Source organism: Thalassophryne amazonica, chromosome 3 (assembly GCF_902500255.1).
Source record: "Thalassophryne amazonica chromosome 3, fThaAma1.1, whole genome shotgun sequence".
NCBI classification, from domain to species: Eukaryota; Metazoa; Chordata; class Actinopteri; order Batrachoidiformes; family Batrachoididae; genus Thalassophryne; species Thalassophryne amazonica.
This window is the reverse complement of record NC_047105.1, coordinates 86998767-87011532: the sequence shown is the minus strand read 5'-3', so window position 1 is coordinate 87011532 and position 12766 is coordinate 86998767. Positions and strand designations below refer to the sequence as shown.

Below are 12766 nucleotides of genomic sequence, written 5' to 3'. Positions count from 1 at the left end.
CACACTGAAACCAAGCACACTAACCACTTGGCCACCACCGCTGCAACAGACATTTGATATATGACTTCATATTATATCCGTAAATATACATATTAGGCCCAAATTATAGCCTTTATGTCATTTTGTGCACACATTGACAGACACACAAGACCAAAATCAACCCCCCGCCCCCCATGAAGTAAGGCTGCCCATGCAAGTAAAAAGTGAAAAGCACAATCCCCCATACCGTTGTAAACCGAAGTGTCAGCTCACACCTGAAGCAAAAATTAAAAAGTACTAGATTCTGTTAAGAAACTGGCCTTGACTGAAAAAAAAAGTAGCATCAGATGGCTGATATGTACCCCGTACACTGAGACACATGAAGAATTATGATAATAATTCTTATCATAAAAAATTATTATTCATAATAATTTTCCCTGAAAATATTCAGCTGTTTTGTTCTTTTGTTCCTACACACACACACGCACGCACGCACGCACTCACAGGAACAGTTATGGTACACTGCTCACGTGGTGGCGTGCAGGGTAATTAAAATAATCATGTTTTTCATAGAGGATGGAGGTTAATTTATAGTTAATCTCTGTAAAAATAACCAAATTTTTCAGTTAAGATCAGAGAAACATTAAAATATTGAACCCCCCCCCCCCCACACACACACACACACACACACACTGATATCAAGACAAATGTTATTTATTTATATATTTAATATATTCAATTACAGCACAGAATTGTTTGAGTTTGTGTAACATTAAATATCCAATATATTCATCATCATCAGCAGGGCTTTTTTCTTTTGCTTTTGTTTTTAAATAAAGCAGAATATTTCCCATTTAATGGAATCAAATGATTTTCTAACTACTCCTTTAATCCTAAACTGAATGGAAAGCTGTGTTAGCAGCCACAAAAACATCAGAACAATTTTACATATAAAATGACTGTAAAATAGGTGCCAGTGAGCATTTAAAACTCAAACAGATGTTGCATCCATGTCAGCAGGGCCCAATGCTGAGCAGCCGGCCTGCCTATTTAAGGAAACTGGCTATAAGAACATCTGGCTTTTGTTCATCTCTCCCTAAAGTTTCCACACTGGACCATACAGACCCGGCTGTAAATGTTTGCGCCCGTTTCTCTAAATAAGGCAGCCGTATCATGATTACTGTCATTTCTGACTTTCCCCCCAAACATCCCTGGCAGAGCCTGCAGCAGCAGCAGCAGCCACAAAGCTGCAGACTGTTGCATTCTTTTGCCTTGTATGGAAAAATGGCCTGGCCTGGGATGTCTTTGTGAGGGACAGCGCCGCTCCTCCATTGGACACGGCAGAAATGGGAGGGTCCCTCCGGGAGACTGATTCTTTAAACAAAACTTTTCAGTAGGGCTGCCTGCTTCCCTTCCCATTGCTGTGTCAAAGCTACACAAAAGGAGTGTGAAGGACTCCCAAATATTTCCATCTGAAGCTCCGGTGAGAAAAACTGCTGCTTTCTGTTAGTTTGTTTTTAAAGGTCGCACTTGATGTCTGGTTCTTTGTGCACTGATTGTTTGCCCGATGTGGATTCTGGGTAAGATGTGAGAATGTTTTTACATGTACAGTGTCGTGTTCATGCGTGGACTTCCACCTCACGGCTGTTCAGGGTGTTTAAGTTTGTTTGTTGGTGGAATTCCTGACTCTTGGCCTCTGACCTGTAGATGTGTTGATGGCTGACAGGCGAGCTGGGTGACATGTTAATGTGTGCACAGAGGGCCTCTGTCATCTGTCTGTCAAAGGAGCCGTGGTGGCTGAGAACAAACGCAGTTGTCAGTCTGAGCCCAGCTGTGACCCTTTGTGAACATGGGAATGTTCTCCTCAGACTCTTTATGAATATTTTGAGTGGATAATCCAGAAGATTTTAGATGTTGCTGTAGTAGAAAACACCCCTCAAAAATCTGCTGTAAAGACTCGTCGCTGGACTCTGTGGAGTCAGATAGGAATGCACACTGGAGATAAGGGGTTCAAACTGAACTGTTTATATTTAAAGTAGTTGTGTCATTTCCTTCAAGTGTCTGGACAATGAAAATGTGGCAGATTTATGTACAAAGTGGGGGACAGAACGTTTAATCAGATAGCAGAATTACTCTTGTTTTTGAAACCTTAAATGGAACTGTACTGTTATGTTTCCTGCTTCCACAGCAAAGGGCAGTGGGCCAACAACACACACCACTGAGTTTTCCCTTACCTTATTGGAAAACTAAAAAACTAAAAAATGACGTGAGTGTTTATCAAACAAGATTTTTTTATTTTTTTGTCTTTAAAAATAAGATATGTCAACCAGGCAAAGTTTTGTAGATTCCCCGGCAATGTTGTGTCCATAGAGTGTGTGTGTGATTCTGTAAACAACACTTGTAGCACACACACTTGGCAAAAAAACCTTTCAAACTTAATTTTATACATCTCAATGTGTTCAGTAAGTTAATGTCTGCTTTACTTTTATTTTCATGTTTGCCCTGTGTGTATATAAAATCTATGGGTTTGCCATTACCAAGATTGCAATGGGTGACCATCTTGCTCCAATAACATGTGCACTAAATCTTTCAAAGTGTTCAGACTGATTGCTGAATTGAGTTCGTTGTACTTGTCCTGAGCATTTTTTGCAAAATGCCTTGAAAATAAAATTACTGACCTTTGCAGTTTGAGTGCTTGGCTGACACTCAGGTAAGCTTTGGTGATCTATTAGTTGGTGTATCAGGAGGAACACAATCAAAATTTTATGCAAATGTGCTGTAGTGGAAGCATCAAATACTTTATTGTACTTGCTCAGGGGGGTTGGTAAGGTCAGACCACAGAGACGCATATGAGTACTAGAGTCCACAGTCCCGGCAAGGAGGTGTGGTTGCCATTTTGACTCAGGCCAACTCAGTAGGCAGTGCACACTGATGGTCAATGAGTCTCATCAAGAAACTGGTCCAAAATGGTGGAAAGCTGCGCATGTTGGCAAACCCACGAACGGAGGAAGAAGGGAGACAACATTTCCTACCATAATTAAGCAGTTTTGGTTATTCTTGTTACTTTACCGTGACTTTTGGGCGATAAACTGGTGTAAAGCGTCATGCCTGTGTATGAAATCTGAGGATTTAGACATCACCTTGAATGGAATTTCATTCAAAGCTGAATTTATGTAGTACTATACAAAAATGGACTTAATTCATGCGGACCAGGTGGAATTAATTAATGCGGCCTGTGTGACAGTCTGGATCGTGTGATATTGTGCCGTCATGTCTGCAGAAACTGGAAGCTGGAACATATTGGATCTGTTCAAACTTTCAACACTAAAATAAAATAATAATTTCGTACCTGATGACGCATTTGCTTTCAGAACTATTGGCTGATGAAACCATTCGTTCATAGAATCAGAAATTGTTTACAGCTGCAGGTGTCTTGTCCATGTCATGTAGTGGAGAACGTTTTTGGAATCCTGTCAAAGTTAACAATTTATTATATATATGTGTATGTGTGTGTGTGTGTGTGTGTGTGTGTGTATATATATATATATATATATATACTCAACAAAAATATAAACGCAACACTTTTGGTTTTGCTCCCATTTGTATGAGATGAACTCAAAGATCTAAAACTTTCCACATACACAATATCACCATTTCCCTCAAATATTGTTCACAAACCAGTCGAAATCTGTGATAGTGAGCACTTCTCCTTTGCTGAGATAATCCATCCCACCTCACAGGTGTGCCATACGAAGATGCTGATTAGACACCATGATTAGTGCACAGGTGTGCCTTAGACTGCCCACAATAAAAGGCCACTCTGAAAGGTGCAGTTTTGTTTTACTGGGGGGGGGATACCAGTCAGTATCTGGTGGGACCACCATTTGCCTCATGCAGTGCAACACATCTCCTTCGCATCATCCGTGAAGAGAACACCTCTCCAACGTGCCAAACGCCAGCAAATGTGAGCATTTGCCCACTCAAGTCGGTTACGACGACGAACTGGAGTCAGGTCGAGACCCCGATGAGGACGACGAGCATGCAGATGAGCTTTCCTGAGATGGTTTCTGACAGTTTGTGCAGAAATCCTTTGGTTATGCAAACCGATTGTTCCAGCAGCTGTCCGAGTGGCTGGTCTCAGACGATCTTGGAGGTGAACATGCTGGATGTGGAGGTCCTGGGCTGGTGTGGTTACACATGGTCTGCAGTTGTGAGGCTGGTTGGATGTACTGCCAAATTCTCTGAAACGCCTTTGGAGATGGCTTATGGTAGAGAAATGAACATTCAATACACGAGCAACAGCTCTGGTTGACATTCCTGCTGTCAGCATGCCAATTGCACGCTCCCTCAAATCTTGCGACATCTGTGGCATTGTGCTGTGTGATAAAACTGCACCTTTCAGAGTGGCCTTTTATTGTGGGCAGTCTAAGGCACACCTGTGCACTAATCATGGTGTCTAATCAGCATCTTCGTATGGCACACCTGTGAGGTGGGATGGATTATCTCAGCAAAGGAGAAGTGCTCACTATCACAGATTTAAACTGGTTTGTGAACAATATTTGAGGGAAATGGTGATATTGTGTATGTGGAAAAAGTTTTAGATCTTTGAGTTCATCTCATACAAAATGGGAGCAAAACCAAAAGTGTTGCGTTTATATATATATATATATATATATATATATATATATATATATATATATAGTAATGGATCGATGAGTCGTGCAGCGCTGAACACAGCAGAGCAGCTGGACGTCTCAGCAGCTGAGCTGCTGATTTATCGCAGCTGGAACAGATCAGATCCGTGTAACTTTCAACACTAATATTTGGGAATGTGTGGGTGTCAGTGTTGGTTTAATACTTTCCTTATATAAGTTAATGTAAATTAATTTTACAGGCTTGATATCCAGGTCAGAACGGTATTTTGCGAGCTTTTTTCTGTGTATGTTCACTCACATATCCGCATTGAAAATGCATTAACATCCGGGCACTTCGTCAATATTTTGCCTGGTTAGAAGGTGTCATGTCGCTCTCCGTGAAAGCACATTCACATTCAGTAGGCAGCTTTGGGAGTGTGGACTCTAGTCAGTGTTGCCACAGTTACTTTGAAAAAGTAACTTAGTTACTTTACTGATTACTCAATTGTAAAAGTAACTTAGTTACTTTACTGATTACTCAATTGTAAAAGTAACTAAGTTAGATTACTAGTTACTTTTTTAGTTACTTTTCCCAGCTGCCGACAACAACCCTCTGCCACCTCAACATGACAATGATACCTGTTTTTGCCAAAACTCACTTTATAGTCACCCTTTCTTGACTTCAATGAAAATAAATACTTGTTTTATAAAAAGTAAAATAAAGACGTCTTTCTTGACCTCATATTTAACTGTTGACAGCACTGTAACAGTAAAACTTGCAATTTCGAGCCTACATTGTTTATAAAGGTAACTATTAAATTCTAACATTTTTCTAACATTTAAATTCTCTCTAAACATTTTACTTGTCGAAATTATTATTATTTTAAGCAATATTAGCTGTAGTAAAAAACGGCTTCAAAATTGCACCTTTAATCTAGGGGTGTTGTGGGGGGGCACATCCTTGCCCCACGCCCCCATTCCATCTAGATTCGCCCCTGCTTTGGCGTTTGAGCACAAAGAATGGATAACATTTATTTATGCAGAAAACATGACCAGATTTACAGGTAAGAAAGTTTTATTGCGTTTTCACATCATGTGGTCCTCAGAAAGAGAGTTTAGGTGCATTTGAGTGGAAAATAGTGTTAGTTGTTGACGCGTCGCGGAGGATCAGCTGTTTTTAACGACCAGATACAGAGCGGCTCAGCTCAGAATTCTAAAGAAAGGAGGAAAAAAAGTATAAAATGTCTTTGTAAAGTTCAGTGCAGGTGTGCTGATCACCGCGCTTTAAGAGGTGAGGACGAGTCGAGCAGCTGCAAAAAACCGCGGATTAAAAGCTCACAGCTCACTGAAAGTGGGCAGTTCAGTCGAACCTCGACCTCCTGCCCATAGACCAAGTTTAATGCTGTTATCGACCCACAATGAAAAATAATAGTAACGCACAGTGACATGGAGAAGTAACTTTAATCTGATTACTGATTTGGAAAGATTAACGCGTTAGATTACTCGTTACTAAAAAAAAGTGGTCAGATTAGAGTAACGCGTTACGCGTTACCGGCATCACTGACTCTAGTACTCATATATGTCTCTGTATGTTCAACCTTACTCATGTGAAGCACCTTGAGGCAGCTTTGCTGTGATTTGGCACTATACAAATAAAATACATTGAAATTTATTTTAATTTCTTTAGTGATATTTAGAGACTTATTTCAATTCTTACTGTGGACAAGTGGTTAGTGGGCTTGGTTCCAGTATGTGAGGTTCCTGGTTCAAACCCCATCCTTGCCACATTTCTCCATGTTATGTGGAGTTACACCAGGAAGGGCATCTGGATAGTGGAGCAGATAAATATGACTTTTGGCCAGAATTGTTCACTTGGTGATACGAGTATCAGATATGGCATGAATGTTCTTCATAAATCAGTGTTTTAGAAAAAAGTGCTGGCCACATGAAAATCCAATATGGTGGCCAGGTAGGGGTCATTGAAGAATTACACAGGGGTCAAAATTTAAAAATGCTCCAGTCATATTGAAAAGTATAACACATTATTTGTCTGATCATAAATATTCCAAAAAGGTATAGTTCGGACTATCTATGATTGAATGTTATGGAGTTATGAGGTAAAAACAGCAAAAATGGTGACAAAGGTCAGTTTCAGTTTGTACATGAGTCAAAAGTTAAAGTTGCCCAATTTTTGTAAAATGTGATGCAAATTATTAGTTGAGTTAATAGGGGTTTAAAAAGGAATAGTTTGCACCATGTGTCATGCTTAGTTGTCACATTACAGGGTAACATACGTCATACACCATAGAATCCAATGTACCTCAACATTGTTTGACATTTACTCTGCAAACCAAGCATTCAACACAGTCAAAACTATTCCATTTATTAATATTATTAGTTCAACCAATAATTTGTACCACTTTCTACCAAAATTGGAGCAACTTTACCTTTTGACTCCTGTGCAAACTGAAACTGACCTTTCTTACCATTCTGACTGTTTTTACCCCATAACTCCATAACATTCAGTCATAGATAGTCCAAACTATACCTTTTTGGAATCTTTGTGATCAGACACATAATTTGGTATAGCTTTCAATATGATTGGAGCATTTTTAAATTTTGACCCCTGTGTCATTCTTCATTGACCCCTACCTGGCTGTCATATTGGATTTTCACTTGGCCAGCACTTGTTTCTCAAACATTTATTTATGAAGAACCTTCATGCCAAATCTGATGCTTGTATTGCCATGCGAAGGATTGTTTCAGTTATCTGCTCCACTAGGAGTGAAACCTGTGCCAATTCAACATGCAGATCCACCTCGGATCCGCTGTGGTGACCCTGAGTGAAAACAAGGAAGCAGCTGAAGGGACTTCTTATCAGATGTTCACTGGTCATAAGTTTGCATACACAGTCTTTGTATGTAGTTTTAAATGTTTAAATTATATCAGACAGTTATGATTGCCTTCCATATGCTTCTCACATTACTTTGCTGGAATTGTCACCCATTCCTCCCAGCAGAACTTCTAATTCAATCCACAAACTTTCTGGGCAGTGGCTGCTGTGCTGTGAGCAGTTCCCAGGCTTGCCTGCCGGTAATGACATGGTTCAGGAAAACAGACCTCCTGACCCTCGACAGGATCAATGAGTAATTTGGGAAACTATGCAGAACCCAACTCTAATCTTAAACAAACTCTGCATTTGCGTTGTAAAAGGAATCTGTTATAGCTGTTGAATGTATTGTTTTTTGTGTCAGCATACTGTGGCCTGTTTCAGAAAGGAGGTTCAACAAATGCCGAGTCTGTCTCTGAACCGAGTTGTTTGACCCTGAGATGGTAAACTCTTAAGTTTTCAGTTCCAGAACAGCTGATTTCAGTTAGTTTAATCAACTCAGAGTAGGTACACTCTGACTTGAGTGTGTGTGCTGCCACTGTAAAAAGGTAGCATGAATGGAGCCCCAATACTGGGATTCACACTGCAGAGTAGGAAATCCTCATGCAAGCTTGCAATGAGTAAGCATATTTTTTTTCCCCAAAAAATCAGAGAAAATCACTGCTAAAGTCAATGCATAGATATGATTAATCTATGTTTATTTAATGACAAGTACAATATTACAGGTGAAAACTTATAGAATGAACTTTAAATTTCTTTCAGTTAAATGCAATCTTGTGCCTGGAAAAAAATGTCATGGAAGCAGCTGAAATATTAAATAATATATGTGAAACTGGTAAGACGAAGGCTTAAGAATTGTGACTGTGCCTCAGTTTAATCATGTTTGATGCAACTGTAAATATAAGTTAATGCTCATTTTAATGTGGGTAACCAACCCTAACCACCCCAAATATAGTGCACTTTTCACACACATTTCTCTCATTGTCCATTTCATTATTTAAACAGACCTATTTATACACACAGAAATGTAAAGACAGAAAATAATTAGCCTCTTGCTGACCTTGCCAGGGCAATTCTGGAATCCACCTAAGTGTGCCATGTTTGGCCCAAACCAGGTCTGTTAGAAAAGTATTCGACCTTTTTATTTTTTGCAAAAACCATATGGATTTGAATCATGTGTGATTGCATCAGCCAAGCTTGAACCTTCGTGCGCATGTGTGAGTTTTTTCACGCCTGTCGGTTGCGTCATTCGCCTGTGAGCAGGCTTTGTGTGAGCAGTGGTCCACCCATCTCGTCGGATTTTTATTGCGAATAAAATGTCTGAATGATTTGGAGCTTTGCTGCATCAAATTTTTCCAGAAACTGTGAGAGACCTCCAGGTGGACACCATTCTGAAAATTCAAATGGCTTTCAGGGACGATTTTATGGGGATTACACAGATTAAGGAATGCTCCAGCCGGTTTAAAGACCGCCCACAGCGTCTGAGAGCGCGGCGCAAGGAGTGCGCCGCGCTCCGGTGGCTTTTCAGTCATGTGACTATCCGAGAAATTGTGCATGAGCTGGACATACCACAACATGTCCTGTGAGGCTTCATCATGGCGTTGCTTTGCGCCATGCGGCTTCACCGCGACGAATTCCTCCACTCCTCTTTCCATGACAAAAACTCCTGTAACAGTGAAATGTGCCGTTCATTTCCACACTGGATGCTGTGTTGATCTGGGACGTCGTCTGACTTCCACAGGAATTGCGGAAGACGTGGACATCTGCACTTTTTCGGCACATTGAGACAGACGTGCGGAGGAATTCCGCGCGTCGCGGTGGAGCCGCATGGCGTAAAGCAACGCCGTGATGAAGCCTCACAGGACATGTTGTGGCATGTCCAGCTCATGCACAATTTCTCGGATAGTCACACGACTGAAAAGCCACCGAAAGCCGTCTGAAAGCCATCTGAAAGCCGTCCTGTGAGAACAACATGGAGGTGGTTTTGCCCTGCGCCATGAGCGGCACGGTGGCACATCCCTCCGCTTTTCTTTCCATGAAAAAAACTCCTGTAACAGTGGAATGTGCCGAAAAACTCTTGATGTCCACGTCTTCTGCCATTTTTGTGGAAGTCAGACGACGTCCCGGATCAACAAAGCCTTCACGTTGGAAATAATCTGGTAGTTTCAGCGGGGTTTCAGCCTGTCGATTGGCGCTCGGAGTGCGCTGCACTCTCAGACGCTGTGGGCGGTCTTTAAACCGGCTGGAGCACTCCTTAATCTGTGTAATCCCCATAAAATCGTCCCTGAACGCCATCTGAATTTTGCGAATGGTGTCCACCTGAAGGTTTCTCACAATTTCTGGAAAAATTTGATGCAGCAAAGCTCCAAATCGTTCAGACATTTATTCACAATAAAAATCCAACAAGAGGGGTGGACCACTGCTCGCACAAAGCCTGCTCACAGGTGAATGACGCAACCGACAGGCGTGAAAAAACTCACGCATGCACACGAAGGTTCAAGCTTGGCTGATGCAATCACACGTGATTCAAATCCATATGGTTTTTGCAAAAAATAAAAAGGTCAGATAGTTTTCTAACAGACCACACATACACACACACACACACACACACACACACACACACATATATATATATATATATATATATATATATAATCATTCCATGGGAAAAATTATCATTTCTCACAATAGATTTTGTTACCTGCAATATGGACCCTCATGCCTCCACAGAACCCCTTGTAGTATTCCAAATATTATGCAAAAAGTAGGTTAACTTTTTGCACATGGGTATTGTTAATGTAACCATAAATATGTGTTGGAAGGTTATTTATGTCGGTGAGGTGACACCCTAACCCTAATAGCCCAAATAACCCAAATCTTCCAGAGGTGAACGAACTTAAAGAATAATAAACATGAAATGTTAGTTGATATGAAGGGAGTGAAAAAACAGCCTTGTTCTCCCCATCGGAGAATTGAACCCGGGCTCCTGCCTGACAGGTGGATACTTACCACTACGCTAACGAGGAGTTGGCAACAACCACAGAGTCACAGAACATCAATTACGGTGGCTGCTGTAAGCATAGTCCCAATATTTAGGGTTATAGCTGCCATAACTGTTGCCAAATTTGAAGTGGTTACAGTTACGGCTGCCTAACCGTAACCACTTTGTAACTTTTTTCCTTAAGCTGACATGAGCTTCCCTCCTTTTCTCTTTGGTTCATCCAGAAAAAAAAAAAAAATTATTTTTAACTGGTTTTGATTGTCAAGTAAGTTTATTACATTTATTTAATATATTAACTTCTGATTTTCTGTTCCAGCTGCTTTTAAACATGCTGTGGTTCGACCCCTTCTTAAAAAACCTCACCCGGACTCGTCAATTTTATCCAGTTTTAGACCTGTGTCTCATCTGCCATTTCTGTCTAAGGTTTTAGAAAAGGTTGTGTTTATACAGTTACAGTCATTTTTACGAGGTCTGTCAATAAAGTAATGGACCTTTTTTTTTTTTTAAACTATATGGATTTGATTCATATGTTTTTACGTCAGACAAGCTTGAACCCTCGTGCGCATGCGTGAGTTTTTCCACGCCTGTCGGTGACGTCATTCGCCTGTGAGCACGCCTTGTGGAAGGAGTGGTCCCGCCCCCTCGTCGGATTTTCATTGTCTGGAAATAGCGGAATGATCTGGACTTTTTTTCCATCAGAATTTTTTCAGAAGCTGTTAGAGACTGGCACCTGGAAACCATTTGAAAAATTTATCTGGCTTTCGGTGAAAATTTTACGGGCTTCACAGAGAATAAGGACTGTTACTACAGCTTTAAGGACGGCTTTAAGGACGCTCGCTCCGAGCTGCGACGACGAGGCAGAAAACGCCAGATCATTTCTAAGCTGATGGCTCTGTGGATACGAGACCATCGTGTGCACTTTCTCTGGTTATCACAAGAGCTGGACATCAGCCATTTTCCGGCAGATTTCACTTTTAACAAGAGATTTTGTCATGGAAAGCCGCGCGGAGGCTTTGTGCGTAACGACCGATTCGCTGTTTGAGCGAGACAAAGAACACCTCCGTTTTGGCGTGTCATGGGACAAGTTGGGACATGCCTATCTCGGCTTTCAATGCTTACCAGTCCAGTAAGTATCAGAGAAATTGTGGAGAGCTGGACTTGTCCTAACTTGTCCTCGTGCACATGCGTGAGTTTTTTCATGCCTGTCGGTTGCTTCATTCATCTGTGAGCAGGCTTTGAGTGAGGTGTGGTCTACCCCTCTCGTCTATTTTTTATTGCGAATAAATGTCTGAACGATTTGGATCTTTGCTGCATCAGTTTTTTTCCAGAAACTGTAAGAGACCTCCAGGTGGACACCGTTCGAAAAATTAATATGGTTTTCAGGGACGATTTTATGGGGATTAAACAGATTAAGGAGTGTTACTGCCCCTTTAAGGACGGCCCACAACTGCTGAGAGCGCAGTGGACATCAGCACTTTTTCTGGACGCTGTCTTGATCCGGTATGTCCTCTGACTAGCACAGGAATTGTGAAAAGACGTGGACATCAGCACTTTTCCGGCACATTCCACCGTTACAGGAGTTTTTTTTTTCATGGAAAAAGAAGCCGAGGGACGCGCCACCGTGCCGCTCTTGACGCGGCACAAAACCACCTCGGTGTTGGTCTCTCAGGACGGCTTTCAGACGGATTCCAGTTGCTTTTCTGTCGTGTGAATATCTGAGAAATTGAGCTTGAGCTGGACAAGCCCCAACATGTCCTGTGAGGCTTCATCACGGCGTTTCTTTGCGCCGAGCGGCTGCACCACGACGCGCCGAACTCCTCCGCATGTCTGTCTTAATGTGCCGAAAAACTGCTGATGTCCACGTCTTTTCACAATTCCTGTGCTAGTCAGAGGACATACCAGATCAAGACAGCGTCCAGTTTAGAAATGAACGGCACATTTCACTGTTACAGGAGTTTTTTGTCATGGAAAGAGGAACAAAGGCGGAGGAATTCCGCGCGTCGCGGCGGAGCTGCATGGCGAAAAGAAACGCCGTGATGAAGCCTCACAGGACATGTTCTGGCATGTCCAGCTCATGCACAATCACAATCAGATATTCACACGACTGGAAAGCAACCGGAATCCGTCTGAAATCCACCTTTAAGCCATCCTGTGAGACCAACACCGAGGTGGTTTTGTCCCGCATAATGAACGGCTCCGTGGCGCATCCCTCGGCTTCTTTTTCCATGAAAAAGAAGAAAAAAAAAACTCCTGTAACGGTGG

General features: G+C 41.7%; 1 protein-coding gene across 1 annotated transcript in view; it reads left to right on the top strand.

Annotated features, from left to right (window-relative positions):
* Positions 1-1346: 1346 nt before the first annotated feature.
* myl9b (myosin, light chain 9b, regulatory) overlaps positions 1347-12766 on the top strand; it is a 32164-nt gene continuing 20744 nt past the window's right edge. The window contains exon 1 of the mRNA XM_034167033.1: positions 1347-1462. The gene's annotated coding sequence lies outside the window, so the exon portion shown is untranslated. The remainder of the gene's footprint in view (positions 1463-12766) is intronic.